The sequence below is a fragment of the Lissotriton vulgaris genome, unplaced genomic scaffold, assembly GCF_964263255.1.
Source record: "Lissotriton vulgaris unplaced genomic scaffold, aLisVul1.2 SCAFFOLD_1199, whole genome shotgun sequence".
Classification (NCBI taxonomy): domain Eukaryota; kingdom Metazoa; phylum Chordata; class Amphibia; order Caudata; family Salamandridae; genus Lissotriton; species Lissotriton vulgaris.
In genome coordinates this window covers 120520-131453 of record NW_028251169.1, presented here as the reverse complement: position 1 = coordinate 131453, position 10934 = coordinate 120520, and the positions used below count along the sequence as shown (strand labels likewise).

At 49.2% G+C, this 10934-nt stretch overlaps 1 non-coding gene across 1 annotated transcript; it reads left to right on the top strand.

The window, feature by feature from the left end:
- Window positions 1-1788: 1788 nt before the first annotated feature.
- On the top strand, window positions 1789-1874 carry TRNAY-GUA (transfer RNA tyrosine (anticodon GUA)). Its single transcript is given in 2 exon segments — window positions 1789-1825; window positions 1839-1874. It is a non-coding gene; the product is annotated as a tRNA-Tyr (tRNA).
- Window positions 1875-10934: the final 9060 nt, after the last annotated feature.

Below are 10934 nucleotides of genomic sequence, written 5' to 3'. Positions count from 1 at the left end.
ATCAGGTTTTCGCCTGCGCGAAAAAGATGCGCAGAGCGCATCTTTTTGGCGAGGCAAAACCTAAAAAGGGGCTACCCAGTCGTTACAGACTGTTTCCATCTAACACCACCAACCTGTGCTAAAGCGGACAAAAGTTCCCCGAAACAGACTGAACTCCATCCGCCCATTCCCAAGCTGCGGCGGATAGAAAAGCTTGATGGAACTGAACACTTCACTGCATCCTGAGATAAGTTAATTCCCCAAAGGTGAATTATTAAGTTGGGTCTTTTCATTGATTAAAAAGGGGAGTGATGTAGTGTCTTAGTGTGGACACGTTCTAGTGTTCCTATGTAATGTATCACACTCTACACCCACCCACCACAGACGTCATGGTGTCACATGACGCTGCCAATAAAAGAGGCTGAGCGCACGTGCTCAGGACCTTTCCTACCACTCATTCCTGGTGTCCGTGTCATCCTTGCTGCGCCTACCATGAGGGCCCAGGGCCCATACTTTCAATCATTACAGACATTCTCTGCTGTGTTGTTCCTTTTTTACATCATACCAATTTAAAAGAATCGAATGGAGAAATAGCTAGGATACGACTTGGCAGATGGCAGGCAAATGAAACATTCAGAAGTACAAATGTAAACAAGTTATACATCAAAATATAAATCTAAGTTTACTTCGGATGTAAAAAGTGTGCACTGATAGGGTCAGGGTGCAGTTCATTTGCCCCATTTGTTCCTTTCATACCTGTGGGTCTCCCAGTAAGCTTTCTGCTACTCTCTCTTGTTATTCTGAGAGTCAGGTGTGAAAAGGGGGGCCTGATCCCTAGTTCGGGGACCCAGCGTACGGAGGCCCCGGAAGTAAACACCCCTCGTTGATACAACCATGGCCCAGTAACCTCTGATTGCCCTCAGACTGGATTCCTGCAGACCTCTTTCATAGAGGAGGAGACACTGACGTGGAGACGAGGCTGCCGAGGGGCAAAGGGCTGACAATGGCTCAGCATTTCAACCCAGTCTCCTCCTATTATCACCTTTGTTACACCCAAAGCATATAAGTGCTCTGATAGGTCAGAGGGGACACCCCTCTTGTCACCTTCTGGTGTTTAAACAGATCCATTTACAAGGACCAGCCCCATAACTTTAAGTAAAACCAGCCCCTGGGGCCCCCTGGGGGTCTGAGTGTGTTTCACAGACAGGGACTCGCTGACGTTGGTGACCCCCAGTGACTGAATCACCTTTACCAACATCACAGACCAGAAACATAAAATGTAGCATCGGATGAAGCTTTGCATTATACTCTTTAATAAGATAACAATGAACTCCAGAAAATGAGAATACCATATTTATAATGAAAGTGCTCAAACCCCAAAAGCACATTTAGGTACATTTAGGTAACTAATGTTACGAAGAACATCTTAACCCAATAAAAACCTCTTAAAGCACCATAACAAAGGTTAGCCAGAATCAACAGCAATAATGTATCCAACAGTATACACGAAACACCCGAAATAAATTAAAAAGACAAAAACAAATATAATTCTGATCCAAAACCAAGAAACCTATGGTGTTTGGGCGCTATAAATATATGTACCTAGATAATATACCCCATCATTAACTTTTGAATCCAAAAATATTAAATGGAAATATATCATCAAATTCAGTTACTATCCACCCATTGTCTCAGTAAGTTAAATATCTGTCGGGTTTGCAGCTTTATGAATATAATTAGGAACAGAAAGATAGCCTCTCTGCCCAGTTCTTATGCCATATAGCGCCTTGTCATGAGTACCCAGTCGACCTTTCGATAGCTCAGTTGGTAGAGCGTAGGACTGTAGTGAAGTGACAGTCATCCTTAGGTCGCTGGTTCAAATCCGGCTCGAAGGATTTTTGCAAACTCTTCACTTTTTTTCCCTCTGCTTCCCAATGGAAAGCGCCTCTTTCTCGGACCCTCACACGCCGGGGCTTTTCCTGCCTCCCCTCTTCACCTTTACAGCCCAGCTCTCTCCTCCGGCGGGGGCGAGGGGGGTGGTGTCTCCCGCCCCCCCCCCCCCCCTCCCTGTGTGCAGCCCCCGCTGCAATGCCCCCTCTTCAGACAGAGCCAGGGGCCCCTGGGCTGAAGAGCCAGGCCGGGGCCCCGTCTGAAGCAGCCCTGGGAGCTGGTTGTGGGGACTCTGGCATCAGGGGATGCTGCTGAGAGCGTCTGCCTGGAGGCGAGAGGGTTGCTGTGAGGTGTGAGGGAGGAGTGTGTTTGTGTGTGTATGGGGGGAGAGAGTGTGTGTGTTTGTTGAGCCCGTGGCCCCCTGTGTTGGTGTCAAGGAGTTGATAAATGGCACGAACCGGTAGCATATCGGGGAGAGGCGGCTCGAAGGCCACATGAGGAGCGGCCCAGCAGGTTGAAATTCACCGGTTCCTCGTTAGTATAGTGGTCAGTATCCCCGCCTGTCACGCGGGAGACCGGGGTTCACGGGGAGGATGACTTTTTTTTTTTTTTTTAATATTCAATCTCCATTTTTAAAGTATGGCGAGTGAAGATTTATTTTAAATATCTATAATGTGACACTGATACTATAGAGTACGAACACTTCATTAATGACCTTATCTCGTTAGACTATTCCCTAATGTAATCACATAACTTTTAAAATCAATCACGAACAATTTTTAAGTCAGAGTCGTTTTGGAAAGGATTTCTGCCTATTCATTTTAAGCTTCTGGGTATTCTATTGAAAAGGAAACGTGCCCGAAGGGTTATTATTTACATAAAAAACAAAGTTCTACATGATAAAATGCTTTTAAGCTAGTGGCTTTTTCAGGCTACCTGCATGAAATGATGGATCGGGCTCTGAATGAGGAATTGTTTTATATGAAAGTGAAACTTAAAAAACATCTTTAAGTGTAATGGTTTAGAACTTACAGCCACATTCTAAAAGCAAAAATATCACTGAGCTGGAATGCACTCCCCACCATCCTCATCAGAGATTGTATATTTCCCAGGTCCAGGCATGACGACCAAATCTAGGTCAGGTGTTTAAACTGCATTCTGGGACTTGTAGTCCATAATATACATATATTTTGTAATGTTATCGATTCCCCACCAATGATGACGCTGCAACCTGGTAGTGTTTAACCGTCTTTATTAAAACACGTCTACCCTTGAAGAGCGCCGCGCCTCAACTGCCGATTAATGGTTCTGCGCGCCAAACACTTACGCAGCCTGCGTAGCCTTGCGCGGGCGCGGCACGTTACGTGGCCTACGTGACGTGCATACACTAGAGCGCGCTACAACATATCTCCCCTTTTTTCCCAACATGGAGACAGTTTCTCATTGTCCACAGTTTAGTTCATAGTCTCTAAATTTTGCTGGTTTAACCACCACCCTGCCACTACGGGTCAGTCTTACCGGGGTGTTGAGGCTCTCACATTCATTGCTTCCTTCTGACTCCTGCGCGGCCGCGCCTTCTTCTCCTTCTCTCCGACATCCTCGGGCCATCCACTCCTGCTCGTGCTCCCTTGTCTCTAGTTCTTGCGCATCTTCTCCATTCTCCTCGAGCGCCCCCTCCGGAGTCTCCTGCTCCCCCAACTCCGTTTCTTCCTCATCCAAGTCCGTGGTCCTCTGATTCCAGTTCAAGATTTTGTTACACCTCTCCATGCGGTCTTGCGACCAGACGTTGCCATCACTCAGTAGGGCCGCCCTGCCCCGTACTTCCTTCACCTGCATGGGCTTGCTGTATTTGCTCTCTCCTTTCCTCTGCGCATTGGCCAACCTCACTCGCACCCACTCTCCTTCCTCTAGTCCAGTGTCCCGTACTTTCCGTCTGCGATCGTAATGTTTGGTGTAGGTTGCTTGGGCTTTCTCGAGGTTGGCTCGCACTACAGCGGGCGACCATTCACTGGTGACTGTTTTCTCCTTCCACACTCGATTGTCCTGTGTGAAAGGTTCTCTTCCTCTGAGTATTTGGAACGGGCTGTATCCTGTGCTGGTAGGCGTTATCCTGTAGGCCCAGATCATATGCCAAATTTCTGCTTCCCAGTCCTTGTCATCAGCTATGGCAGCTTGGATTGACCCCATTACCACACTGTTGAACCGTTCCACTAAGCCGTTTCCGGCTGGGTGATATATGGCTGTGTGCTTGGCTCCTATACCATTTCTTTTCATGAATCTGTTCCACTTCTCCGATTTGAACTGGGGCCCATTGTCGCTATACACAGTCTTGGGGATGCCTTCCCTCACGAACGTGTCTGCCAGGAACTTGATAATTGCATCTGTGTCCATGGTTTCTCTTATCATTATCTCTGGCCATTTCGAGTACCTGTCCACCATGACACACACGTATTTTTGCACTCCTTGCATGTCCAGAACAGGGCCCAGGATGTCTACACTCAGTTCTTGCCAAGGGTTCTTTGGTAGATCAAACTTGCCCAGCTCAGGTCGGAGGAGTTTGAGGGTCTTATCCGCTCCTTGACACCTGGTGCAGTTCCTGACATGTCTTTCTGCCTTCAAGTCCATTCCAGGCCACCAGTAGTCTTGCCTGGCTCTCAGCCTCAATTTGCAGATCCCAAGGTGTCCCTCGTGGAGTGTGTCTAGTAGCCGGTCGATGAGGTTAGCGGGTGGTATTACTCTCTCGCCCCTGTGTACAAACACTCCCTTGTCGCCTATCAATAGTTCTTCTCTGACTTCATAGTAGGGTCTAAGTTCCCTTACAAGTGCTCTCTTTTCGGGCCACCCTTGCGTCACAAACTTCTTCACCTCCTTTAACACTGCATCCTCATCATATGCCTGTTCCCATTCTGTGAGGCTGATGGAGGCCTCCTGGTCCTCTGTGAGTGCCACCCACTCCTCTGTTCCTGCCATGTTCTCGCCGCTGGATTCCATCGCAGCAGCTCTGCTTAGGTAATCTGCCACACGATTCCTGTTCCCTGGTACATGTTCTACGTCATACCGGAACTCTAGTAGCTTCAATGACATTTTTGATATTCTAGGTGTGGCTTCGGTGTGCCCAATTGACGTCAGCACCTTTAGCAGGAGTTTGTGGTCCGTTCTCAATAGGAACCTTGTGCCCCACAGAAATTGTCTGAACCTCTCAGTGGCCCACACCACTGCCAGCATCTCCTTCTCAATTACACTGTACCTTTTCTCAGTGTCCGACAGCATGCGCGAGGCAAAACTTATTGTCTCCATCTGTCCTTGCCCTCTGTCCTGCATCAGGACTGCTCCCAGGCCCTTGTCGCTGGCATCCGTGGTCAAGACCGTTCTGCCTTGGGGGTCATACCCCTGAAGGGGAATGGCTTCTGTGATCGCTTTCTTGACATCATCGAACTCACTCTGTGTCTCTCCTGACCATCGAAACTGGGTGTTTTCCTTCGTAAGTTGCCTCATATGGTGGGTCCTGGAGGCGAAATGTTGCACGAATTTTCCATAGTGCTCGGCCATGCCGAGAAATGATCTTACTTCGTCTTTGCTGATTGGAGGGGGTGCCTCGCGGATCGCCTTGACATTTTCAGCCTTGGGGGTCACTCCCTCCACGCCTATTTCATGTCCCAGGTATGTCACTGACGACATTCCAATGCGGCACTTGGACCATTCCGCGGTGAGACCTTTCCCTTTCAAAATCCGTAGCACCTTCCCCAGTTTTGCGTCATGGTCCAGCTTGTCTCGGCCCATTATCAGGATGTCGTCCTGAAAGTATTGGACGCCCGTGCTATTTTGGAAGAGCTGGTGCATCAATTTTTGGAAGACTGCCGCTGCAGTCGTCAGCCCGAATGGCATGCGGAGAAACTGGTAACACCCAAACGGGGTGATAAACGATGTGAGGTGGCGGCTCTCCGGATGCAGGGCAATTTGGTGGTAGGCGGAAGTCAAGTCGATGGTGGAGTACCATTTGATGCCCCGGGTGCTGGCCAGCATCTCCTCTATTCTTGGCAGGGGAAATCTTTCTACTACAATGTTCTTGTTAAGCTCCCTGAGGTCCACGCACAACCGGACCTTCCCGTTGGGCTTCTTAACCACCACCAGTGGCGCCAGCCATTCCGCACATGTGATGGGCTGAATGATCCCTTTCTTCTCCAGCTCTTGGAGCTCCTCTTGCACCACCTCTCGCACTGCGATGGGAATGTTCCTGGCTCGGTGGGCCACGGGTACTGCCTTGTCCTTCAGGAAGATCCTATGTGCAAATTTCTCTAGTTTCCCCACCGTGCCTCCAAATACCTTGGGGAATGTCTTCCTCCATCTGTCTTGGTCAGGCCACGATTCGTGTTCAGTTAGTAAGATCTGCTCCACACCCCCAGGATCCAACTTGATGCCCAGGTCACCCTGGTCCAGCCACCCCAGCACGGATGGTCCCTTTTCCGATACGTAGAGCTTGCAGCAGGCCGATCGGCCCCGGAACTCAAACTTCAGTGGTCGGAATCCCGCCATTGGTATGCGGTCCCCGTTGTACATGACTGGGCGGATAGCTAACCTCTCCAGTTCCGGGCCTAGTCGTGGTGCGAACTTCTCCTCCCACACGGCCCTCTGGACGATGGTATACGGCGAACCGGTGTCAGCTATTATGCTGATCATGATTCCTCCCATGGTCATTTCCAACACCGGCTTCATAGATCTTTTCCCATCCACATTCATGACTTGTCCGTCCGCTCCCAGTACCTGGTCGTATACGCCCAGCACCGTGGCTACCTCCTCCTCCGGTGTGTCTTCCTGCATGTCGCTGTGCTGGCTGATGAGTCTCACCGTGCTCTTGGAGGCCTTCTTTCTGCACACCTTCTCGAAGTGTCCGATTATTCCACAGTACATGCATTTGGCCCAAAACGCCGGACATTTTTTATCATGCGCCTCGTGCGTCCTGTTTCCGCACCTGTAGCATGGCTTCCGGTTGGTGCCCGTGTGCCTTCCTGGAGGTCGGCCATTACTGCTCCACTTGGCGCCACTCTTTTCTGTTGTCTTTTTCATCGAGTGGTCCTTACGGGGCTCGTCCTCATCTACCTTGTTCATCATGGCGCTGGACGCCGTCTCTTTCTTTGTTGCATCCGCACACCTCCTCGCCAGCTCTGCCCTTTTGACGATGACCATCACATCCTTCAGGGTGGTTTCTCCGCTGGCCCACAACTTATCTTGCACGGAGGTGCACGTGGTGTGCATTACCAATTGGTCCTTTATGAACTCCTCCTCCCAGTTGTCGTACTTGCACGTGGCCGCCAGCCGTTTTAGTGCTGCCACGTACTCCTCTACCGTCTCTCCTGGGCGCTGCCTTCTTTGTTGAAAATTGAACCTGTCCACGGATACACACACCGCTGGTCTAAAGTGTTCGTTCAGGTCCTCGACTGCGTGAGCGTACACATCATCGTCCGTGTTGTTCCTTTGCTTCGGCACCAAGCTTTTATACACTCTCAACCCTTCCGGGCCTAGGTTCAACAGCAGGATGCGTTTTTTCCTAGATGGTTTGAATGTCTCTTCGCTCTCGTCCTCTAGCACGCCAATGAAGTTGTCAATGTACTCTCTCCAATCCTCCCACTTCATCAACGGCTCTCCCGGCCTGGGCAGGAATTACAGCGGCGCTGTCGCATATCCTGTTTGAACGCTCATTCTTTCGCTCTTGATCGTGGGCTGGTGGCTCGTTTGGCCCTTGGGGCTTCCTGGCACACTATCTCGTTCTGCTTTGTACGTGTGGTTCTGGGGACCACCTGTGTCAGCCCCCTCGCTCTTTATCAAGGTATCCAGCTTGTTCCTTGACCAATGGACGCTACCTCGTGGGCTCACTGCTCTGTGTGCCTTCCTCGACTTTCCGCCGTTCCGACCTCTGGGGGGGCTTAGGGTTGTTCGGCCCTGCCGCGCTCTTCAGGGTGCTTGCTTGGTTGGCGTCTGGTTCACTGCGGGGTAGGGATAGTCAATCCCACCCTCGTCGCCATTGTAATGTTATCGATTCCCCAGCAATGATGATGCTGCAACCTGGTAGTGTTTAACCATCTTTATTAAAACACGTCTACCCTTGAAGAGCGCCGCGCCTCAACTGCCGATTAACGGTTCTGCGCGCCAAACACTTACGCAGCCTGCGTAGCCTACGTGACGTGCATACACTAGAGCGCGCTACTACATATTTTTCTATTTTTTTCAATGGTTAATTGTTATTGATATTTTTCCTCTCCAGTTTGAGGTGTAATAGGAGGGTGGAATCTCTCAGCAGATATCAGTCTTTTTAAGGTGCAGTAAATTCCTTTCTTCATAGACGGCCTCGGTGTAGTGTGATTTTTGTATTTACCGATATCCCCACAGCACCCTTGTTAGTAAACAGTGGCCTGAGTGTTGCCCTAATGTGTACTTTGGTTTATTTACAAAACCAACACCAGAAACACAGTCAGTCTCTGATTATGTGTCTTATAGCAAGTGCCTTCGACGTGAGCTGGTTCCCCCCCTCCAACGAATGACCTCCGGCGGCAGATCCTTCTCCTACCTCGCCGCCAAGACCTGGAACACCCTCCCTGCCCACCTACGGCATACCAGAGACCTACTCACGTTCAGAAGACTCCTCAAGACCTGGCTCTTCGAGCAGTAGCGGCGCCCCCCCTCCCCTCAGCGCCTTGAGACCCTCACGGGTAAGTACAAGTACTCTGATTGATTGATTGAGAAAAACTATTGACCATCTGCAGGGATCCCTGAGATGATCTGCTGACCTCCTGAAGGGATCTCTGAGAGTTCAACAGTTGTCCTCCGGCAGGGACCCTGAGTAGAGCAGCTGTCCTCCTGAATGGATCCCTGAGAAGAACCGCTAAACCCCTTAAGGGATCCCTGAGATGAACAGCTGGCCTCCTGAATAGATCCCTGAGAAAGCAGTTGTCCTCCTGAAAGGATCCCTGAGAAGAACTGCTGACCTTCAGAAAGGATTCCTGAGATCTGCCGACCCACTGAAGGGATCCCTGAGCTGTCCTCGGGCAGAGATCCCTGAGAAGAGCATCTGACCTCCTGAAGGGATTCCTAAGAAGAACAGCTGACCTTCTTACGGGATCCCTGAGAAGAACCGTTGATTTTCTTAAGGGATCACTGAGAAGAACCGCTGACCTCCTGAAAGGATCCCTGATAAGGGGCGCTGACCTCCTGTTGTGCCCTGAGAAAAGCGCTGAACTCCTTAAGGGGTCCATGAGAAGCTCTGATGAGAAGCTCTGATGGCCTCCTGAAGCTCCTGCAGGGATCCCTGAGAAGACCAACTGAACTCCTGCAGGGATCCCTGAGAAGAACCACTGACCTCCTGAAGGGATCCCTAAGAAGAACCGCTGACCTCCTGAAGGGATCTCTGAGAAAAACGCTGACCTCATGAAGGGATCCCTGAGAAAAACTGCTGACCTCCTGAAGGGATCCTTAAGAAGAACCACTGGATTCCTGCAGGGATCCCTGAGAAGCTCTTTTGTCCTCTTGCAGAAGCGTGCATCAATGAAAGGATTTGGGTAAGAGGACATTTTAAAACCAGATGTGACGTGTATGTGCACTCTTAAAAAGAACACAGCAGCAGCTCTGGATGCTTCTAGTGTTCCTTGTAAAAGCCCATTTTTAGGTCTCGGCCTGACGAAAGCAGCGCATGCGCTGCTCTGCCAAGCAGAGGACTTTTGGAATAGATACGATTCCAGCGTGCAAGCGGTGAGACAAACAAGACAGAAAGCGGGAATTGGATGTTTTATTGGCGGCGTGATACACTGGGGACTTTTTTTTCACCGCCAGTAAAGGCAGTCCCCGTGGTCACATCTTCTGTCCGCTCCTGTAAAGAGCCATGCACGTACCATGACGGGCCGCGCTTGTTTTCAGCAGCTGTTGTGAACGACATAATCGGAAATAACAAAAATCTCTTTCCGGTCATAATATCTGTCAAACTGTTAAATAAACACATTCACACGACTAATGCGAAGGTCAGTGTGCGTTTTAACAGCAAAAAAACGCTCTTAACATTATTCTCAGTGTTTCCACTTTCACATTCCTGAGAGCTGGCAATTGTACCACAAATGTATGCTCCAATGAAGTCTGCTTTTCCTTAGCAAGAACCACAAATACGAAAACAAATTCAGTGCCATTGGCAATCCGTGTTTGACACTTCGAAGACTCCCTTAGGCCCTCCTGACGCTCGGTTATTTGTTTCATTAAGAAAGCCTCAAACTTCACGCTGCCTCCAGTTTTAAAACACCTGCTTGGCCCATGGTGAAACGTGAAATCCAATTTCTAGAAGGTCCTAGAGTTATCACATCATAATGTAGTGGTAATGTAAATATCAAGCACTTTCCATTTTTGTATATCCAAAAAATATATAATAATCAAATCTAACAGGTAAACAAATCCACCAGAAAAGTAAAAAGTATAAACACAATATATTAAAATACCTCCCTGTCAGGGTTACAATCTAAAATAAAATGCAATAAAAATATTCACAGAAGTGAAACAAATCTACATTAAAAAAGTCAAAGGACAAAGGTCGACGCTGCGTTTCGGTGTTTGTTTGTAATGTTTACACCTTCTTCAGGACACTTTGACAGCTCAAAAATAATCTAGGATCTAAACAACATTATTTTAGATATATGCTCAAAGAAGGGTTTATCGTCATTGTCAAGGTTGAGATTCAATGGAGGTCCTTATATAAGAATGTTTTTTTAGATAACAGGTAGAATTAACTATAGGTCGAAATGAACACCAGAATGGGTAGTAAACACTGTATATGGATTAAAGATTATGTGTTGAATGAACATATATCTTAAGAGGTTATGAGCGCTGGCTGGGGGCGTGGCACTGGGAGGGGGCGCGGCTCCCTCGGGAAGAGGACCAGCTTTTGGTGTTGCTTGCTGGTCCTCACAGTCCCGGGGCCGCACCTCTCACCTCCTCTGCGGCCTCGCTCACGCACTGCTCCTCACGCTGATGGTTGTAGAGTCTGGACAAGGGCAGGAAGGCAAGTAAGCTGCTCCTGCAGTGCCGGACAAAGT